Source organism: Pleurodeles waltl, chromosome 6 (assembly GCF_031143425.1).
Source record: "Pleurodeles waltl isolate 20211129_DDA chromosome 6, aPleWal1.hap1.20221129, whole genome shotgun sequence".
Lineage (NCBI taxonomy): Eukaryota > Metazoa > Chordata > Amphibia > Caudata > Salamandridae > Pleurodeles > Pleurodeles waltl.
In genome coordinates this window covers 1,256,619,148-1,256,640,067 of record NC_090445.1, presented here as the reverse complement: position 1 = coordinate 1,256,640,067, position 20,920 = coordinate 1,256,619,148, and the positions used below count along the sequence as shown (strand labels likewise).

The 20,920-nt window shown below is 47.0% G+C and overlaps 1 protein-coding gene across 1 annotated transcript in view; it reads left to right on the top strand.

Moving 5' to 3' along the window:
- The window catches only part of LOC138301758 (cadherin-23-like), a 1,629,754-nt gene that overhangs the window by 92,636 nt on the left and 1,516,198 nt on the right, over window positions 1–20,920 (top strand). The gene's annotated exons all lie outside the window — the stretch shown is intronic.

The following is a 20,920-nucleotide window of genomic DNA, read 5'->3' as shown; positions in this document are numbered from 1 at the left end:
AAGTGCTTTACTAACTATTGAAATATATTTTGAATAATTTGTATAGCAGATTTACAAGCTATTTAAGTGTTATGTGCCTAGCAAGATTGTCAGACAGTTCACTTTACAAAACCTTCTAACTTTGCAGTCAGAAAAAGATAAAATAAGCAGCAGTTTGTAATAAGATATTAGCTGACATTTGACCTCTGTCTTTGCACAGCATATGCGACAAGATAAAAACAAGATTTAAAGGCATCTTTATAGTTCATTCACTTGCTGAATGAATGGAACACCTGCCTCTTGTCCAGCTGGAGCTCTCACCAGATTGGGGTGGTAGGCCCAAAGAATAGCATGCCCTGATAAAATCTGATTTGCCACAGCAATCCTGCGAGTGGATTTCTGGAGGCCTGCACAGAGATTCACACAGTGGCAGGTAGAGGCCAACCGGAAGGTCAAGTGCAGGTCCACTTGCCACTGGTCAGCTAGGCAGTTGCAAGAAAAGGCTTCTTGTAGCTTGCTGTGTTCCTGTACTTACAGTAGAAGGTCAGCCTTTTGACCCTTGGATTCCACGTCTTTGTCCTGGGTACAAGAAAGAGCAGGTCCAATCTTCCAGAGGTCTTTTCAGGTTGCATACCACAGGTTCAGTCCTGATCTGATCTTCCTCAGGTACTGGAATGAAGGTGGATGCCTGGAGGTGCACATTCAGGCTTGGCATGAGCTAGTATTTGGAAATGACCCCTGGGGATGCCCTAACCAAAGAGTTAAACGTTCCTGGGGCTAATGCTTCTGCCTTTGGTTTTTTTTCAAGATAGCCACAGTCTTCTGTCAAACAGACCTTGGGGTCTGAATGCTGGAGATGTGTGTGGGTGGGGGGCGCTATGGTGCAACTGGTGTCCTGGCTTACCCAGAGACAGAAGTCTGGTAAAATCAAAGCTGAGCTTTCAGCATCCAGAAAGTAGATAAAACAACATGTTTTGCATTCCATTTTTCTCCTTTGAAGTGAGCCCCAAATGTTATATTTAAACCCAGCAGACCTGTCAAACGGCCTGTGACACTATATAATGTCTGAGTCCCACTATGATTGGAGCCTGACTGTCTGACAGGGCAAAGGAAGGGACCTGCTAATCTGTCAGCTAACAATTGCCTGTGGCAGGGGAGGTATCTGGGAAGTGTGAACCAAGTGTCATATAAAAAACCCCAGCAGACTTGTTGAGCAGGATATGGCATTTAGATGGGATTTGAAACTCTAATGTCAGAGAGGATGCTCACAACCCTACCCTGATGGTTACTCTAACCCATTTCTGAGACAGCTCTCCCTCCCACTCTCGTTGGTAACTGTCTAACAAAAGGAACAGCCGGGGTGGCAGGCCCAGGTGAAAGCCTCTTTGAAGTGCACCAATGTGCACCAAGGGTTTAGGCACAGCCCCAAGGGTCTCATGTGAAGGGGAATACAATTATTCCTAACTCCCAGTGCCCATTGTCCGTATTTTGGAAGCAGTTCACATCTCACCACAGGAAAGGCATCAAGCTGTCAGGGGACTGTTGAATATTTACTTAAAGGCCTTCATAGGTTTTCTAAAGTATTTTTTTCTGTGATAGACAAGATTTGACTTTACATTTAAATTAGATTTTGCTTAGCTATTAGGAAGAGTCCTTGAGATATTTATTTTGCTGGTTTCTAGGCACAGATAACATGTATTAAACACATTGCATCCCATTTCTTTCCCACAGAACAGCTAACCCTGATGCAGTGAAAATAGTTTTGAGGTGCAAGTCACCCTAAGGATATGTTTATCATTAACCTTTACATAGCCCACCTTTACATACCATTCACCCTGCCTCATTGGGCAGTAAGGCTTACTTATAGTTGACTTATAAATATTCAAATGAAGGGTTTTAGGCCTGACAATTATTATGTGTTGTTTTCACTGGGTTAATTTGCAGTTTAAACCTTCACCACTGTGTAAACATAGCAGGACTACAGCCATGTTTATCATGTCACTGCACTAGGGGGCACAATATGTGATGCAGCCACTGGTGACAGTTTACTTTCAGGCCCTCGGTGCATATTAGGCATCAAATGCTAAGGACTTGTAGGTAAGTTATATATGCAAGTCAGGGGTAAACCAATTTTACCATGTTGAAGGGAGAAGCACAAGCACTTAACCACTAATCAAGTCAAAGATTTGTTGATTTAGATCTCAAATGAGATCAACAAATTTAAAATAACTCATCCATTTCTCATTGCAGATACGAATTTTAAAACAATTTCAAGAAAGATATATTTGTTTATAAGAACGTTTACTAAATAGATCATTTTATCGACTCTTGTTATATTACATTCTGAATACAGGGTAATTATGTAAGGATTCTGTGCTGCAAAACCGAGTACAGATATAAAGTATAATTCTCAGGGCTCATATCCCTGTTTGGCAGAGATGACATGTAATAGACTCATTAGTATGATTGGTCTAATGACTAATATCTGTTTAATGGCTGGACACAAAGCCTGAGTAAAAGGATTACTCTCCTAAAGCTGTAACCCAAAGTCAAAAATAAATATTTTTTCAGTTGCTTATACTTTATAAAATCTGAGAAATATTCTGGCAGTTTTAAGTTTCTACAATGAGAAATATGAAAATAACTTGGTATTGGAATTGTGTTATGAAATATTCTATCTTGCCTTCCAACTATCCTAAAACCAATTTAAGATTTGCAGTAAATGTTTAATCCTTATTAGAAATCTCAAATATTTCCTCCTTTAAGACATCTCTAATAGTGTATTTTGCTCCAAGGAGCAGACTGACTATACTTGATATCGCAATAATATAATAATAACCAGTAAGCACAAAATCTAGTCACAGCACCTGAACAGAAATGGATTGGCTACTGTGGAGTATGCTCTAGTGCGTATGTGAACTTTAGAGGGATTTTTACTCTATTTTTTCCAAAAATTATTTAAAATGTCTCCTTTCTGAGGATTTATAAGATTTTTTTTAAACGCCAGCATGTGACAAAGAGTTGTTCCCTAAGTGCGAATAATGTAGTTAGGTATGTAAACATTGTGAGAATACCATTCCTTGATATGTATAAGATTTCACAGTTTCTAATGACATACCCCCCCTAAGCTCCAGAAGCAGAAACACATTGCTTTAGAGGCAAACTTTTTCTCTGCATATTCACACAGAACACTCAAATTACATTGAAGTTCTATCGGGGTGAGCATAAATAGAGCTGCATCGTCTGCATGCAATAATACATGCAAGTTATACAATGGTCTCTCTAATAGAACATTTTTGACAAATTGGACTGGTAAATCGTGAAGATAAATGGAGAAGAGTAATGGTTCCAGCAAGCCGCCCTGATTTAGACTGTTCTTATTAGGGGTTATGGGAGTAAGGCCTTTGTTTCCTCCCGACAAGACTCTACACCATATGGAAGAATGTAATGGTATGGTCAAGCCCAATAGAGATGAAGGAATACCCAGTGTCTGTAATTTCCCTCATAAGGTCAGCCTATCCACATTGTCAATTGCTGTTGAAAAGTCAATATAGGCAGTGCACAGAACTTGATATTTTACAACTACGTACTAGGGAATCAATGTCTGTTCCTTTGTGCTGTTGTTTATGACAGAATGTTTGGGTCTGAAGCCAGCTTACTCATGAGGAATCACTCCTTTTGCGAAAAACCCAGTCATGCAATTGCTTCAAAATACTTGATGTAAAGATCTATGCTGTAGCATCAAGGAGGGACAGAATGGCAATAACTGCTTGTAATAGTACAAGATCATTTTTTCTGTGGATCAGAATTATAATACTCCCTTTCCAACAATGGATCATTTGGTCAGCTTGATAGAAATATTCAAAGAGGGGAGTTGAGAATTTTCCTAAGCCGCAGGACCTTTTTTTGTGCACTATAACTGGGATTTGATATAGGCCTCTCTTCGCAGAGGATCTTCCTCTTTTTATGTAAACTTCTATAAGCATACTGGTTGGAGATGTTAGTTCCTCAAGACAATTCACATAATTCTGTAAGGCTGTTAATGAGCATTCTTTCAACTCATCAACTAAATTTATTGTGTGTAACTTAGAGATTTATTCAACCCATGCTGCACCCGATATTGAGAAAATAGATGTGGACTTTGTAATTCCGCTGTGCACTGCAATAAGGCTCCACAATATTGTTGAATTTTTATTTAGTGCTACTTGCTAAACTTTAAATCAATTCTAGTCAGCCTCTTTCCTTTCTAAAGATAGCCACTTGATTTTATTTATCTCTGAAAAGAGAATGTTTAATACATAGAAGGTGAAAAGGCTTGCTTATGTCTGCTGTTATTATCTTATTGAGGAAACGTTTTGACACTTTCATCTGCTTTTTCAGCAGTTTACTGATTTTATGAAACTCACAAGTACGTTTCATCATCACATCCTTGTATGAGGGTGTTCGATTATCGTCTTTATTCTTGGGAGTTTTCCAGAAGATTAATATTAATTATTGGAGTGGTCCACGGAGCTGAAGTTCCAAAATATCTTATGTTGAATTGGTTTTGCCAATGCTTTACCTCATCGGCCTCCATGGACAAATTTTCAATTTTTTGGGCCTGTTGATCAAGAATCATGAGCAGAGTCACGTTGTCACTGGCTTGATGGAATTGAACCTGGACCTCTGACAAAGTACAATCTATGATTGAAGATCCTGTACTGTCTCTCTTTGTGGGTGAGGCTGGTATGTCTGAAACCACCAATCAATAAATTATTATCCCATTAATGTTGCAGAGAGATTTGAGGAGTAGCCTTCCTCGCTTGTCCGCTTTATAACTGGGTGGAAAGTTAGATTCAGGAATATTCCAGGCGTCTTCTAGCTCTGTGTTCCTATTTAAGCTTAGTGCAGCATTAGAGAGTTTAGCATTAAAATCCCCCATAAGAAGAATACTGACTTTTTTCCATGCTTTGTGCTGGTTTTAATAGATATTCGAATATTTGGTTCAGTATTGGATTATTGTGCTGTTCAGGAGGAACATATACGATGAAAAAGAAGCAAGAGTGAATTTGTTGATTTTCTGTTCTAGGAAGATTACTCTGAATATCCAGTATACTTATGATGAGAAAGAGGAAGAATGTCAAAATTCCAAGAAAAATCTGTGGAAATCAGAGTGGCTTTAGCTTGTTCTCTAGTAGATGGTGCAAGCAAGTCTATTGCGAATTACAAGTTTGTGATGTTTTTTTTCATTAAGTCAAGTCAGATAAATGATTGCTGGAGAGAGAAGCTGTTTTCTGGTCACAAAAAACAGTTAGATTGCAAGAAACTACTGACAGATTATTGCTAAAAAGGTCACTTAGAAGCTTTTTCAATTTGTTTTCATTAATCACCCAACAAGCCATGAGTTCTTTTTACTTGGTATCACGTGATTTCTAATATATCTGCTGGTTGAATTAACCTCAATTGTTACAGAATTTGTGGTATTTGTACAGCTAGTTGAGTTTCAATGTTCCACATTGATTTTGCTGCTAGGTATATTTTTTAAGGAATTAGGGCCATATTTACAAGGCTCTGTGGCGCAGGGTGGCTAGGCAAATCCCTTGCTGCGCTGTCCTGCACCACGGGGAACGGCAGAAATGTGCTGTATCTACAAGATATAGTTTATTTCTGTCCTCTCCCCCTCCGCTGGCATTGAAATTGCTGCCATGCGCCAACGCAGGCACCCTTGCACCATGGTGCAAAGGTGCCTACATTGTGAGGATGATTGCTTTTGTGCAGGAAGGAACACCTTCCTGCACAAAGAAAATGAATGGAGGTAACTTCCTCTTTCTATGTGTGCTGCAGAATGCAGCACACATGGAAAGAGGAAAAGAAACGGGGAGAAATAAAGATTTTCCTAGCTGTTGCGTCAGTCTTACTATCAGTAGACTTTTGATGCATTGCCAGGTTTATAAAACCTTGTAAATTTGGGAATGTGTCAAAATCTATGGCTGTTGCATGGGAAAACCCATGCGATACCAATAAAAACGCCTTCTTGATGGAAAGTAAGGCAATATAGCGATTTGCGATGCGTTGTCTTACTCCCTATCTACAAGGCCATGCTTTGTGTGGCCGTGTAGATATGGCTTAGCAGTCTGTGCCATCGCTGCATCAAACAAAATGACGCAGTGGTACCGCAAGCTCCTTGTAAATATGAGCCTTAGTATCGAAAATAATGCGACCATTAAAGTCATTCTTTTGAAGAGTGTCACATTCCCTCATAATAATCACTGGTATCAAGTTTAACCGAAATTACATCCGTACTATGGGCAAGTCCTGTTTTACTGGAAAAGAGACCAGTTTCTTCGCTGCTGACGGAAGTGACTGGCGTTGAGGACAGGTGTGCAGAAGCCCAAGAACACTTTCCTGTTTAGGGAGCTATTGTCTTTTGGAAAAAGAGCTGTAATTTCAATAGTTAGGGAAAGGCGTGGAAAGTTACTTCTTTCGACTACTGTGCTTGTTAACTCGAGATTTGGGACAGGTTCTTAACTCACCAGCTAGTTCTACAGGAGTCCCAGGATGAAGGGCCAGTAATGTCCGCGGACTCTGAGCAGTAACTGACTCATTGATTCTTGAGACATTCTTTCACTTTTAAATGTAAAATCATTCTTTAGAGCAAATCTTATGCGTTTAGAAAGTTTTTAGTGATTCTTCACTTTGTTTTACACCTTTTCCGACTTTTTTTGGGTGTTTGAAGATTCTTTTACTTTTTCTATGTTGCTTTACTCGACTTCAGCTGGTTCGTTTATATCAGATCTTTCCACCCTATCTTCGTTAACTTTTGTTTTTAAGTACTGGAATTAAAGAGGGTAACGGTTGATGGCCCTGTGTACCTTCAAACTATAGCTTTGCTAGAGAAAAAACAGTTCCTGTGTCTTTGAATTTTTGCTTTTTATTGTCATTTAAGCATACTTTCCCTATTTGGGTTTTCTGTGACCCTTTCTGATCACTGACCTTCTCTGTTAGTTTACTCTCCTTATTGTGATTATTTGTATATTCTATTAACATTACTTCCTCTAGTTCATTTGGTGGTCATGAAATATCTTTATGGTAAGTGAGAGATCTTACAATAGCTGTAAGGATGTCGAAGTTGTGGTCAGAGTTTGCTGTAGTTTTTTCAAGCAGTGACAACATTGATTCAAGGATCTTCTGAAGTGCTTGGAGAGTCTCCGAGAGGTATACATAATCAGCAGGGTGATGGAAAGAGTTGTTTAACGGATATTCAGGTGAACAGGCGAGATTGACAATATGGTCATGACCATTACTTAAGGTGTTATTACACTGCTTCAGTGCTTATTTCGGGGTTTTATCTTTCCTTTCATGTGTTACCGCCGGCTACCGTCATTCCATTAAATGACGACTGGCGGTGTCTTGGTATGGCGCTAGCCTGCGGTATACTTTTTCACGCAAAACTGCGTTAGCAAAGTTTTGCATGAAAAAGTATAAATCTGGGCCATAGTTTGTAGACATTGCATCTAGGTCTTCCACCTGAAGTAGATGGGACTTGAGATCAAGTTCACCAATCTTCTCAATGTGTAAATAAAGTTAAATCAAGTGCGGTTTGTCTATCAATTTTGGCAGGATAAGCTTTGCACTATTCCTGCAGCATTTCCAGAACCCTTCTCCTGCCCTTTTTTTTAACTGCATAAATGCAGCCAGCGGTCCCACTTCTTCCTTCTCTACGGCTTTGTTTTATGTCGCTCCTGCCTTTGGACAGTGATAACTGCATCTTGTAAATATAGGTGGCCAAAACGATGTATATTTATGCCGGTTTAGAGACGCGCATCCTTTATCAAAATACAGATGAGAAGAGACGGCTTGATGGGCATTCAAAGTGCAAAAACGCGCAAGGGTTGACGTCAGCTCCTCCCTTTTCTTTCTCCCTTATTTCTTTTAATACAAAGCTTGCCGCTGATGGATTCATAATTTAATATTTTTTATGCTGTGAACAACCAGTAATTACTTGGCATGCAAAGACAGTAAAAGTTTGAGATGGTGAATCAAAAGATGCTCTCACTTTTAATGTCCTTAAGTGGCTGCCCGTAGCCCATTGATTAACTACTGAATTTTCAGCCGGTCGAGATATTGCTTTTGAGTGGTTTTAGGTTATGTGTAATCACTGGGTGTAATTTTACATAGTGCCTAGGACAGCATTACCTCTTTTTTTATCTCCTATCCAAAGATCACGTATCATGAAAAAACACGATCTTCTTTATTTTCTACTCAAATGTATTTTTTAATATTTTCATTAGTGAGTGGTTCTTAAGTCACAGTTGTGTGCTAATTTTGTGGGTGGAGTTAAACGTGACAGACTTTGTCTTTTTTTCCATCATAAGTTGTGAAAGGAAGACAGACTTCACTGGAGACTCTCCTCTCGAGCGGGGAGGGGGGGGGGGGTGGTATGGGGGTGAGGGGAGCGGGAGCGGTCCGTGACTGCATTACCAGGCTGGCTCAAATGTGTCTGTGGCCAGGGACTTGCAAATGGAGATGGCCTTGTTTACTTGCCGCGTTTCCAGCCTGTCCTCATTTACATGCAAAGGTTAAACTGCATAAAAAGTGTGCATCTGTAATCCTGAGTGCCCAGGGCCAAACCCCGTGAGTAGGGTGGGTGACGGGTCAAGGCTAAAAGCAATATATTGAGTAACTATGCAATTTTTTCACTTTCAGGTAATTGCATATAAAAACACATACACGAAATAAACGAAAATAAAACTGCAAATTAAACAAATTCGTGGAAAATGTACTCTCTTACATTATAAACCTCAGTTAGCTAAAGCAATCACTATTGATTTCTCTGTTTGACAAGAGAGTCACTGAACTGAATCCTGGTTTTCATAGAGGGGCATAGTGACTTGTGTGTTTACAGAGCTACAAGTTCCAAGCCTGTGGTAAAAAATTACTGTAGCTCCATCAGTGAAAGCATAAATTATCTCCCAAGCAGCTTTTATGTTTGTAGCTTTATGAGGGGACAACTGAACCCAGGTTCACTGGAATTATGCACCAAGGGAGGACCAATCATGTGACAGGGTTCACAAAATTATGTCAAGCAAAGGAAAGTTATGAAGTGTAATATAACACATTTTGTGATAATATTTCTTTGCTCTTTTGTCATTTTCACGGGTGAGCGCAAAGCGCTCCGTCCATAAAGTAATCTCTATTTGGGCTTCAAACCACGCCCATGTCATGTCAGTCTCTTTCATTGGTTCCTGGGCTTTATCTTTAAAATCTGCTTGCTTTCATTTGTGAAAGGAATGCATATGTCATGCTTTTTACGGTGTTTAGCCTGCCTACACAGGACCGGTAAACTACTAGAAACATCCGAGGCTCGATGTTTTAAGCCTGGTTTCTGGACTACTTTATCTGTTAATTTTACCCGCAGCGCGATCGCGCTGGGGTTTACATAGCGTGATCGTGCTCTGTTTTTTTATCTTCAATTTCAGTGCGATCGCGCTGTGTTTTTTTTCTTTTAATTTGTGTGGCAAGAGAAGTTAGGTTAGGAGTTTACAACGCAAATAGCGCCAAATCGGGCAAATGCGAGCCCCGTTACATTGAAAACGCTTGTTACATTTAACAACACTAACTGGGCTTAGGTAGCACCTCATTAATACCGGTTTAATACCCAAATGTAGCAATACGCTACAGAAAAGTGAACAGTCAAGCTATGCAAAGGGCTTTACCTTGCGACAACACACTTTCCCTAAAAACTGTATTTCACTAAAAAAAGAACATGGAGTTAATTTTCCTTAGCAGCATAGATCTGGGAGCACCTTTGTTGCAAAAAGTTGGGGGTGAAACATTGAAGCTCATTTTTCTCTAAAAGGCAAGAGACGCCTACTTTGAAACTGAGTTCAAGTACTGATGTCAGCTAAACTTTCTGTGATTCTTGGTAAAACACTTAGGCCCTCATTATGAACATGGCGGGAAACACTGCACCGCCGGCGGTAACTACTGCCAACAGGCTGGTGGTCCAGACTGCCAAGTAATGAAGCACCTGAGAAGCAGCCAGAGTGAAAACCACACACCGCCAGCATAGGAGTGCCGACATTGATGGAAGAGGGCTCCCACAGGCCGATGGAAAGGCCCCACCCACCCAACAAATAATGAAGCACAAGACTGCTGTCAGTTCCGGAAATGAACTAAATAAAAGGAAACACTCACCGTAGGCACACACAACGCGCCGAAGTAGACATGGAGAGAGAGTTGCAAATAATGCCAGTGCTGCTCCTTGCCAGTTACCACCACGACTGTGACCGCCGACGAAGACGACGATGGGAAGTATCGCAATCTACTAAACAAGGGAAGAAAGGGCACAATTACACAATGCAACGCATCCCAACCCCTCACACCATCACAAGCAATACACACCAGAACAAGAGGTACTCACCCGACACAAGGCAAATAAAACCTGGCCAAAGCACACACATGTGCATACCACACCCCACAATGAACCAATGAACCACGTCTCCAGAGTGTGCCAGCAGCAACACTGGGCACACAAACTTTAATAAATAAATGAAAAATGCAATGTCCAAATAAGGCCATTGGCCAGTCCAACTGTAACAGGCTGAAGGGCCCAAATGTCCCTAACTTGACTCCCACATGTGCACATGGTACCCAACCACAAAGGGACATCAATGGGGCAGCCATGCACCTCAGGGACCAGGGGCAGGGGGTGGCAGGGGTGGAGACGTACGTATGGGGGGGGCATAGGCTTACGTTTGGGAGGTGTAGGGGTCTTGGGTTTTCCCTTGGAAGGTGGGGCAGTGGGCTTGGACTGTGGGGTGGCAGATGGACCTGGGGCAGCACAGGGCTTCTTGCTCTCTGGGGAAGGGGCACAGGGATGGGAAGGGCAGACTGGGGAGGACTTAGATGTGGAAGGAGTGGACAGGGCAAGGAGGTGGGCATGTTTAGGGATGAGACGGGGTGAGTCAGTGGGTTTGAAAAGGTCAACACGGGGCAGGAAAAGTTTTTTAGGGGCAGTTGGGGTGGACATGGAGGAAGGTGTGAGAGTGGAGGTAGAGGGAGTGCTAGTAACTGGTGTAGGTGTGCTGAACATAGATGCAGGTGCCTGTGCAGTATGCTGAGGTGTGGTGGATGTGTGTTGGGTGGGTGTCTGGGAACGTTTGAGTGTTTTGGGAGGAGGGGGTGGACACAGTGGGACAAGACAGGCTGCCAGTGTAAATGGATGTTGTCTGGGTGTCTGAAGGTCTTGGGAGTGTGTTGCATGTGTCAGTCAATGTCGTGGTGAGTGCAGGTGTGGTGTCTGGGGTGGATGACTGGATGTCTGATGTTGTGGTGACAGCAAGAATGGGGCCAGCAACAGTGGCCGAGGGTGCAGTGCTTGTGGGTGTGCATGTTGAGGTGACAGACAGGGAGGCAGGAGAGGTGGACACACTGGCGGAAGTGGATGCTGTTCTGTGTGCCATTGTATGTTGGCTGTGTGTATGCCTGTGGTGGGAAGTGTGGTGCCTGTGTTTCTGTGTGTGCTTCTTGTGTGTTGAGGTGTGTGCATGGCTGTCTGAATGTGTGCTTGGGGTGGGTGAAGGGAGTGGGCTGCGGGAAGGGGCAGAGATGGTTGGAGGGGGGACGGGAAGACCAGGGACACTGGCTGCCATCAAAGAGGAGGCCAGAGCCTGAAAAGATCTCTGTAGGCCAGACATGGCACTGCAAATGCCTTCCAGGTATGCATTGCTGCATCTGGGATGCTAGCCCCTGGATGGCATTCACGATGGTTGTCTGCCCTACAAAGATAGTCCTCAGGTCAATAGCCTGCTCCGTGAGGGCAGTAGGCTGACTGGCGCAGGGGATGAGGTGTCTGGGGCGAAGGAGATGCCCACCCTTCTGGGTGAGCGGGCACAGGCAACTGGGTGGGGAGCAACTGGGAGGACGGTGATGGTATGGGGGTGGTGGAAGATGACACAGAATGGGTGGGCCCACTGGGATCCGCCACCACCACAAAACTCCCATGGGAGAAGGTATCAGAGTCACTACCTCAAGTGGTAGTAGCCTCCCCCATGGTACTACCCTCGCCCTCCAACCCACTGGTCCCCTTGGCGTCGGTAGACTCTGCCTCCTTGGAACCGTGGGCCGCTGCATCCCTACTCGCCAGTGCCACTGATTCCTCACCAGATGATGCTGATGTACACAGACAACACAAGAGTACATGGGTGGGGAGACAAAACATGAGAGATATCTGTAAATACCTAAACTGATGTACAAACGTGGTGCACACACACTCCCACCAAGCTTATACACTGACATGCAGCACCTACAACTATAGTCATGCCTATGCCCCTGACTAGTGGCCACAACCCTAGCATACAAATCTTCTCCCACATGACACAAGGACCTGATGAACGTTCAGGCCTGCCCCTAATCATCTAAGTGCCCATGGGGGCAGGACTGCTGGTAGACACCTGTCAGAGTTCCTGGCACTAGACAGCATACATACTACAGCACCCTCAGACATCCATCAAAGAGGCATGAATTGGTGTTGGTACTCACCCCCTTGTGGCTGCTGTGCAGCCTTCAAGCGCCCATCCAATTCTGGATATGCCACCGCCAGAAAGCAGCACATTAGGGGGTTCAGGGTGTGACGGGCACCCCTTCCTCGTTGGGAGAACTTCCCTAGCTGGGCCTCACAGGTCTTCCTGGCCCAGCGCCACAGGTCCTCCCACCACTTCCTGTAGTAGGTGTGCTGCCGTTTGTAGACCCCCAGGGTCCGACCCTCCCTGGCATTGGCCTGCCAGAGTGCCCTCTTCTGATGGGTACTGACCTTTATGGGACACACAGAAAAGAATAACAGAGTTCAGGATATGGCCATGTGATACAGCTGACTATACGTTCCCTATGGGACGGACACTTCACAAGATCATTTCACCAGGTCACTCAGGGTACTTGCCAAACAATCTGCACCTGTGCAGGTACATAGAGACATGCATACAGGCATCCGCCACCATCACACACATCCATGCGCGTCATCTGCCTACTCACCTGCACCTCTGGTCGCCCATATAACATGGCATACAGGGGTAGGACCCTGTTCACCAACTTCTCCAGCTCCTCCATGGAGAAGGCCGGGGCCCTTTCCCCCGGGACTCTTGCTATGTGAGTAACTAGAGTCAGGACACAGCAGTACACTCAGTGGAGTACTTCCATGCACGGGATCCAGGAATCAAGTGAAATTGGGGTGACGACATGGTGTGCGCTCCACGGTGGTGTGCACCGTCACCGGTGATCATGATAGGCCCAGGTTCCCCATTGACAACCACGTTAACCAATGAATGGGTGCACGGCAGTGGACACCGCCTTATGCCAATGCAACAACCTCCAGAGTAATGCGGTCACTTTCACTGCTACATATCTGGATGGAAGGAGGCTGGCATTTTGCTAGCACGATGTAGATATTTCCTGGTCATGGGCCCCATTCAGGCGCTATAAACCCCAGCCCTATGTCGCATGCCCACCTGAGTGTTTGCTCCCCTCATCAGTCCAGACATATCACTGCGTACATGTCCCTACAGTTGTACATCATACATCGCTTGTGTGTGTAATCTACATATTGTACAGCAGTTATTCATACACAACATGTTTTGCATGTGTATGTGTGTCCCTCATATGTGTTTTCTCCTCCCCCCAGGTACAGACCCAGGTAGCGAGGGAGGGCCCCATCTGTGTACAGACCTCTTGTTGATTTGGATACCATGGTGGAACAGCACATCAGTGTCACCTACAGACTCAATTGTAGAACAATCCATGAGCTATGTGCATTACTGGAACCCGTACTGAGACCGGCAAATCTGAATCATCATGCCATTCCTACTTGTTACAGTCCTGTTTCAAACACTTTTGCAGGTGATTCTGGCTACCCCAACATGCAATGGCTCCTGACACCTGTGAGGAATCCCAGGACAGATGCAGTGAGGAAGTACAATGAGGCCCATGGATGTACTAGGAGGGTGACAGAGCGCACTATAGGTCTCCTGAAGGCTAGATTCCATTGCCTCCATCTCTTTGGGGGATCCCTGTGCTGTGGCCCTGAGAAGGTGTGTAGAATAGTGGTGGCCTGCTGCATGCTGCACAATGTGGCTGTGAGAAAAGCTATCCCCCAACTAGAGGAGGAGGGTGCTGTATATCCAGACCTGCTTCCTCTGAGGGGGGATGAGAGTGATGGTGAGGATGATGAGGGGGAAGATGTCCACTCCAGGAACCAGCAGATCCATCTATACATCCAGCGACTATGAGGTACTGTTCACTGATGATGTTGTCTGCACTGCATAATGTCTGTCTGACTTATTCATTATGTGGATGTGGGGTTGGTAGTCATTGACACTGTTACCTGAAGTATAAGGAGGCATGTGCCATGGAAACAAACATGGGGTACATTTATGTTTACTCCAGACAATGTTGTGCGTGGGCTACCATTCCTGCAATTAAGGTCTGATTATGGAATTGACTGGCACATGCATTCATATTTACAACTGATTCTACATAATGACAGGGGACATACAAAGTGGTGTAAATGTGTTTTATTATGTCTCACAAATGCATTGGTGCACAGTACAGCGATAGGGAGTGGGCTAATGGTGGATGTCCATACTAGGTACTTGGACTCAGCGATTGGTGACAGTGGGTATAGGTCCATATGTCACTTGCAAGTTGTTAAGTTTCTATTGGCAGGTGAGGATGGTAGCACAGTGGCACACTTGGGACAAAGTCCATGTCAGAGTCACTTCTTAGTGGGGGCTTGGTCTTGGCAGGTGTTCCTGTGCCATATCTGGGTCTTAGGTCCCGTTTGAGGGTCTGTTGCTGGGCTGCATGGGTAGGGGTGCTGGTCTCCTGTGTGTCCTCTGCCAGTGCCACTAGTCCAGTTGCTGCTGCTGATGTTGAGGGCTGGTCTGTGTCCTGGGAAGTGGTAGGGGCTTCCTGGTTTGTGGGGGTCTCAGGCTGGGTTAGGTAGTGGTGCTGCAGCACCCCTGCAATGGTGGCCATGGTGGCATTAAGTTGTTTCCATTGCTCCATGGTCTCTTTATGTTGGGCTATCTGCAGCATTTGACTCTGTTCCAGGGTGGCAATGATCTGGCCCATCCTGTCTTGTGTATGATGGTATACTCCCAGGACCTCTGAGATCACCTCCTGGGCCCCATCCTTTGGCCTCCCCCCTGGGCCACTGATACCCTCCTACTGGGCCTAGCCCCCTGAGCCTGTGTTCCCTGCACAGGTCTGGCACTGGCAGTCCCACTTGCACTGGGGCCATCATCAACCTGCCTGGTAGTAGGTGGGGTCTCTGGCCTCTGTAGTTGTGGTACGCCTGTCTGTGGCCTGGAGACACTGGTGTGGGGTCGTTTGGCCTGAGCTGATGTTGGTGGCTGGGTGGTAGGGGTGTCAGTGGTGTCCTGGGTGGGGCTGCTAGAGGGTGACAGTCCAGGACTGTGTGATGGTCCAGGGTATTCCTCACTGTCCACACTTCCCTCTCTAGGGTCCTGAGTGGGGCCTCTGTCTCTATGTGGGGCGCTAGCACTCCTTGGCCTTTCTGTCAGGGTGGCATGGGTAGTGGTGCCTCTGGGGGGGAATGGACATGTGTGTTACATGTAATGATTCAAATTAGGATGCACAGCTCTGCCCTATTTTGTGCTATGTATTCCCCTGTTGGGCCATGCAGGGAACAATTGTGGGGTTCCATTACATTTTGCATGTGATGTGGAGGTGCATTGTGGGTGCTGTAGTGCCATTGTGATTCCTTGCATGGGTAGGTGGCTGTGCAGAGGGGGAGGGATGTGGGCCTGTTGGTGGGTTTGTGGACATGCAGGGTGACTGGATGTAGTGATTGTGGGCTGGGTGGGGATGTGGTCCTGGTGGTAATTGGAGGGGTGGGGTGGTGCATGCATTACAGGTGTGGTGGATATGGAGTAATTGTAGATGACTTACCTGAGTCCATTCCTCCAGTTAGTCCAGTGAGACCCTCTGGGTGCTGGATAGCCAGTTCCTTCTCCTGCCAGTCAGTATAGTCGGTGGGTGTAGGTGGGGTTCCTCCCCCAGTCTTTTGGACTGCGATATTGTGCCTGGATGCCATGGACCGAACCTTCCCGCATAGGTCGTTCCATCTCTTGTGGATGTGCCTTGTGCGTGAATGGTTTCCCACTGCATTGACCTTGTTCACTATTGTCTGCCATAACTCCATCTTCCTGGCGATGGGTGTGTGCTGGACCTGTGCCCCGAAGATTTGTGGCTCGACCTTCAGTATTTCGTCCACCATCGTCCTTAGCTCCCTATCTGTGAAGCGTGGTTGCTTAGGGGGTGCCATGGTGTGTGTTGTAGGTGGTGTGTTTTGTGGATATTGGTGAGGGTGATGTTGTGTGGTTGGGTGTGTGACTTGTGTGATGTGCGTTCAGTGTATGCATGTTGTGTTGTCAGTCTCAGTTGTCCTATTGGCGATGCAAAAGATTGTGGGGGGTGTATATCAGTGTTTTGTAGTGTTGCGGATGTGTGTCAGGTGTGTGGGTTTCAAATTAGTCAATGTGTGCATTTCTGATGGATACAACTACCTGTGGATTCCTCACCTAATGAATACTCCCATGGCGCCAGCATTCGACGGAAATCTTCTTCCTAGTCTCTGCACGTCGACGAGGACGTCACTCTAGCCCACGCGACGCCATCTGACGTCATACAGGCAATAAGAGGTCCTTGCCGACGTGCCGACGTCAGTTCCCTTTTTTCCGTGCATTCGAAACGGTTATCTTCGAGGGAGCTACTATTACTTTAGTAGTTACAGTGTATTTTCTGCTGCGTAGTTCTTCTCTGCGGTAACAATGTCTCAGAGAAAGTCGGGTTTCAAGCCCTGTTGAGAGTGTGGGGGCAAGATGTCTGTTACAGATCCTCACTCCGACTGTCTCTGGTGTTTGAGCTCCGACCACGACGTCGTGACTTGCGATTCATGTCAGCACATGAATCCGAAGGCCCTCAAAGAACGTGAGGCTAAACTATTCCTGGCGAAGTCGAAGAGAAAGGAAAAACATCACAAAAAGTCTTCCTCGCCAAGGTCTCATCGGCGTCATCGAGACTCCCGGCGCCGTTGAGATTCACGGCGTCATTCCAGCAAGGAGACTCGTTCGAGGTCGCCTTCGGCTCGGCGTCGGAGGACTTGGGGGGTCAGTCCCACGGTCACGCCGCATCCATCGATGCCGTTGCCCTCTCCGGCGTCACCGACTTCGCCTGGACAAGCGTCTGTGGTTGAGGTGATGCAGCCTCTTGTGATGTCTCCGGCGTCGCGGACGTCTAGGCCGGCGTCGGGGTCGCCTTCGATCCAGGCACCTCAGTATCCGGCTTTTCCCGCCCCTGGAGCCGATAGTACCGCATTTCTGAATGCAATGTATACCATCTTTCAGCAGATGGCTCCAGGAGGTGCTCCGGCTGGTCCTTCGGGGCCTTTGGCCTTTTCATTGGCCTGCGCCTCTTCGGCCGGCACCCTTTATGTCCTTTCTCCCTTTTGGGAATGTGGGCTCGGCGCCGGTGTCGGCGCCGGTGGCCGCTCCGGTGGCTTCAGAGGGATTGACTCCGGAGGTTTCCATCCCGTCGACGTCGGGATTTCGTCCTGTGACTCAGGTGGGTCCAGCGGCTCCAAGATCTCTTCGTCCTGCTCCTTCATCGGCACCGAACCTCCCTGTGGCGCCGGATGCGGCGTCGGATGCTTCTGGAGATCGGCGCCGATCTTCGACTTCGGCAGAGGCCATGTCGACTCCTCGTATTGAGCAGAGACTACATTCAAGGAGGCGTGCTCTCCGTCTTTTGGAAGAGCAGGAGTACCAGCGAGTCCTGGAGGAAGGAGAGGTTGAGGACTCTGGTGATGGACTGCATGGTCTGGATACGGCCAGTGGGCTGGATACTTCCCCTGAGTGGGACCTTTCATCTCCAGGGGAGTATACGGAGGAGGCTGCTACCTTTCACGCGGTGGTGAGGAAGGCGGCTAACTTTCTGGACCTGCCTTTGCCGGTGGCAGAGGCGAAGCAGAATTTATTGACGGAGGTGCTGCATCCGGCCTCTGCTGCAGCGGAGCCTCTCTTGCCGTTTAATAAGGCTTTGCTTGATCCGGTGTTGGAGGTATGGAAGAAGCCTGTATCTTCCTCAGCAGTTCATAGGGCTGTGGCCAGAAGATATCGGGCTGCACCATCTGACCCTGGTTTTCTTTCAAGACACCCTACGCCGGAGAGCTTGGTAGTGCAAGCCTCCTGTTCATCGAAATCAGCGCCTGGATCTTTCCCGACGGTACCTGGAGACAGGGACTCCAAAAAACTGGATGCGCAATCAAAGAAAATATTTTCTTCTTGCAGTTTGGCGTTGAAGGCCACCAACGCAACTTGCATTCTGGGGAGATATATCCATGCTCTTATGGATGATATTTCATCTTCTTTTACGGAGCTTCCCCAGGGACTCTTGGATGTTGTCTCGGACGCCCAGGCTGCCGCAACCCAGATTATCCAGTCTGGGCTGGACACGACCGACTCGGTGGCTAGGGCGATGGGCACAGCTGTGGTGGCGAGGAGACAGGCCTGGCTCCGTAATTCAGGGTTTTCTGCGGACGTGCAGTCGACCCTATTAGACCTCCCGTTTGATGGGGACAAACTGTTTGGAGCAAAGGCAGATTCGGCCTTGGAGCGATTTAAAGAGAGCAGGGCCACAGCCAAATCGTTAGGGCTGCAAGCTCCTTCTTCCTCTGCCTCTTCCAGGTTTTTCAGGAGGTTTCGTGGATTTGGGCGTGGCTCTTCCTCCTCTTCCTTTCGGGGGAGGTTCCAGCAACCCGCCTCTTCTCACCCCTATAGATCAGTTAGAGGGAGAGGTAGGGCCCGCACCAGAGGAGCCTCTCAACAGCACTCTGCCTCTTCCTCGTCGTCTGGAGGGGTGCAGCAGGGAAAGCAGCCTTAGGCTTCCACCATTTCCCACTCACTCCTCTCCTGTAGGGGGAAGATTACGCCATTTTCTCCACAAGTGGGAGACTATTACAACGGACACTTGGGTTATCAATATTGGGGAAAAAGGCTACACCCTTCCCTTTCGGGAGTTTCCGCCCCCCCTCCCGCCCCGCCCATCTTATTGTTCAGAAGAACACCTCCTGTTGCTAGAACAGGAGGTTCAAGTCCTCCTTTCAAAGGGCGCGGTGGAGTTGGTTCCAGAGCAGGAAAGGGGTCGAGGTTGTTACTCAAGGTACTTCCTGATTCCCAAGAAGGATGGTCGGTTGAGACCGATCCTGGATCTGAGGATCTTGAATTGGTTCCTCAATCAGGAAAAGTTCAAGATGCTGACCCTAGCACAGGTGCTTTTGGCGTTGAACAAAGAAGATTGGATGGTGTCTGTCGACTTGCAGGATGCTTATTTTCATATTCCGATACTCAAGTCACACAGGAAGTATCTCCGGTTTGTGGTAGGGTCGCAGCACTATCAGTTTGCGGTCCTTCCGTTTGGTCTTACTTCAGCACCTCGAGTCTTCACGAAGGTGATGTCAGTGTTTGCGGCAGAGCTCAGAAGGAAGGGGATAGCAGTATTCCCTTACTTGGACGACTGGTTGATCAAAGCCAAGTCCCCGGAGCTTGTGTCGTATCATCTGCAGTCAACAACCCAGTTGTTGTTCGACCTGGGCTTTTCGGTGAACGTGCCCAAATCTCACCTGGAGCCCTCTCAGCGCCTCCTGTTCATAGGGGCAGTACTGGATACAACATTGAATCGAGCCTTTCCTCCGCCTCAGCGGGTTCAAGATATTCAGGAATTGGTTCCAATGTTTCGAAATGGAGCGGTAGTTCCAGTCCTCAAGGTCCTTCGTCTGCTCGGTCTGTTTGCCTCCTGCATACTGTTGGTCACGCATGCTCGCTGGCACATGAGGGCTCTTCAGTGGTGCCTCCGAAGGCAGTGGTCTCAACACAAGGGAGATCTAGAAGGTGCGGTCAAGATCTCCAGAGATGCTGCTGTGGACTTGAAGTGGTGGATTGCGAGCAACAATCTTTCGCAAGGAAAGCCGTTCGCGCAGTCGCCACCAGTGGCCACGGTCATAACGGATGCTTCCACTCTAGGGTGGGGAGCTCATCTGGGGGATCTGGAGATCAAAGGACTTTGGTCTCCAGAGGAACAGATGTTTCATATCAATCTGTTAGAGTTACGGGCTGTACGTCTGGCTCTCAAGGCCTTCCTCCCTTCCCGTGGTCAGTCGGTACAGGTCCTGACGGACAATACTACCATGATGTGGTACATAAACAAACAGGGAGGAGTAGGGTCGTACCTTCTCTGCAGAGAAGCTCTTCGACTATGGTCCTGGGCAAAGGACCATCAGATTTGCTTGGTAGCAAATCATTTGGCTGGGGTCTTGAATGTACGTGCGGACAGTCTCAGTCGACAATTCTCGGCCGACCACGAGTGGCGTCTCCATCCAGATCAAGTCCGTTTAATCTTCCAGATGTGGGGGTTTCCTCGGATAGATCTGTTTGCCACTCGGGAGAATGCGCATTGTCCGTTATTCTGCAGCCTCCAGTATCCGGTGCAGGGAGCATTGGGGGACACGTTTCTGATAACCTGGTGCGACCAGTTGCTTTACGCGTTTCCCCCCATACCCTTGATTCCTCGAGTGTTGAGGAAGATTCGCCAAGACCGGGCCCAAGTCATCTTAATAGCTCCGGATTGGCCAAGGAGGGTGTGGTACTCCGACCTTCTCCAACTCTCACTGTGCCCTCCGCTCCGTCTCCCTCTCAGGGCAGACCTCCTCTCGCAGTCGCAGGGGCAGATTTTACACCCCAACCTCCAGAGTCTACACCTACATGCCTGGAGATTGAACGGGGCAACCTGAGTTCCTTCTCTCTCCCGCCTGATGTAGTGGATGTTATATTAGCGGCCAGGCGACACTCCACTAAATCTATCGACGCTAATAGGTGGTCTAAATTTGTTA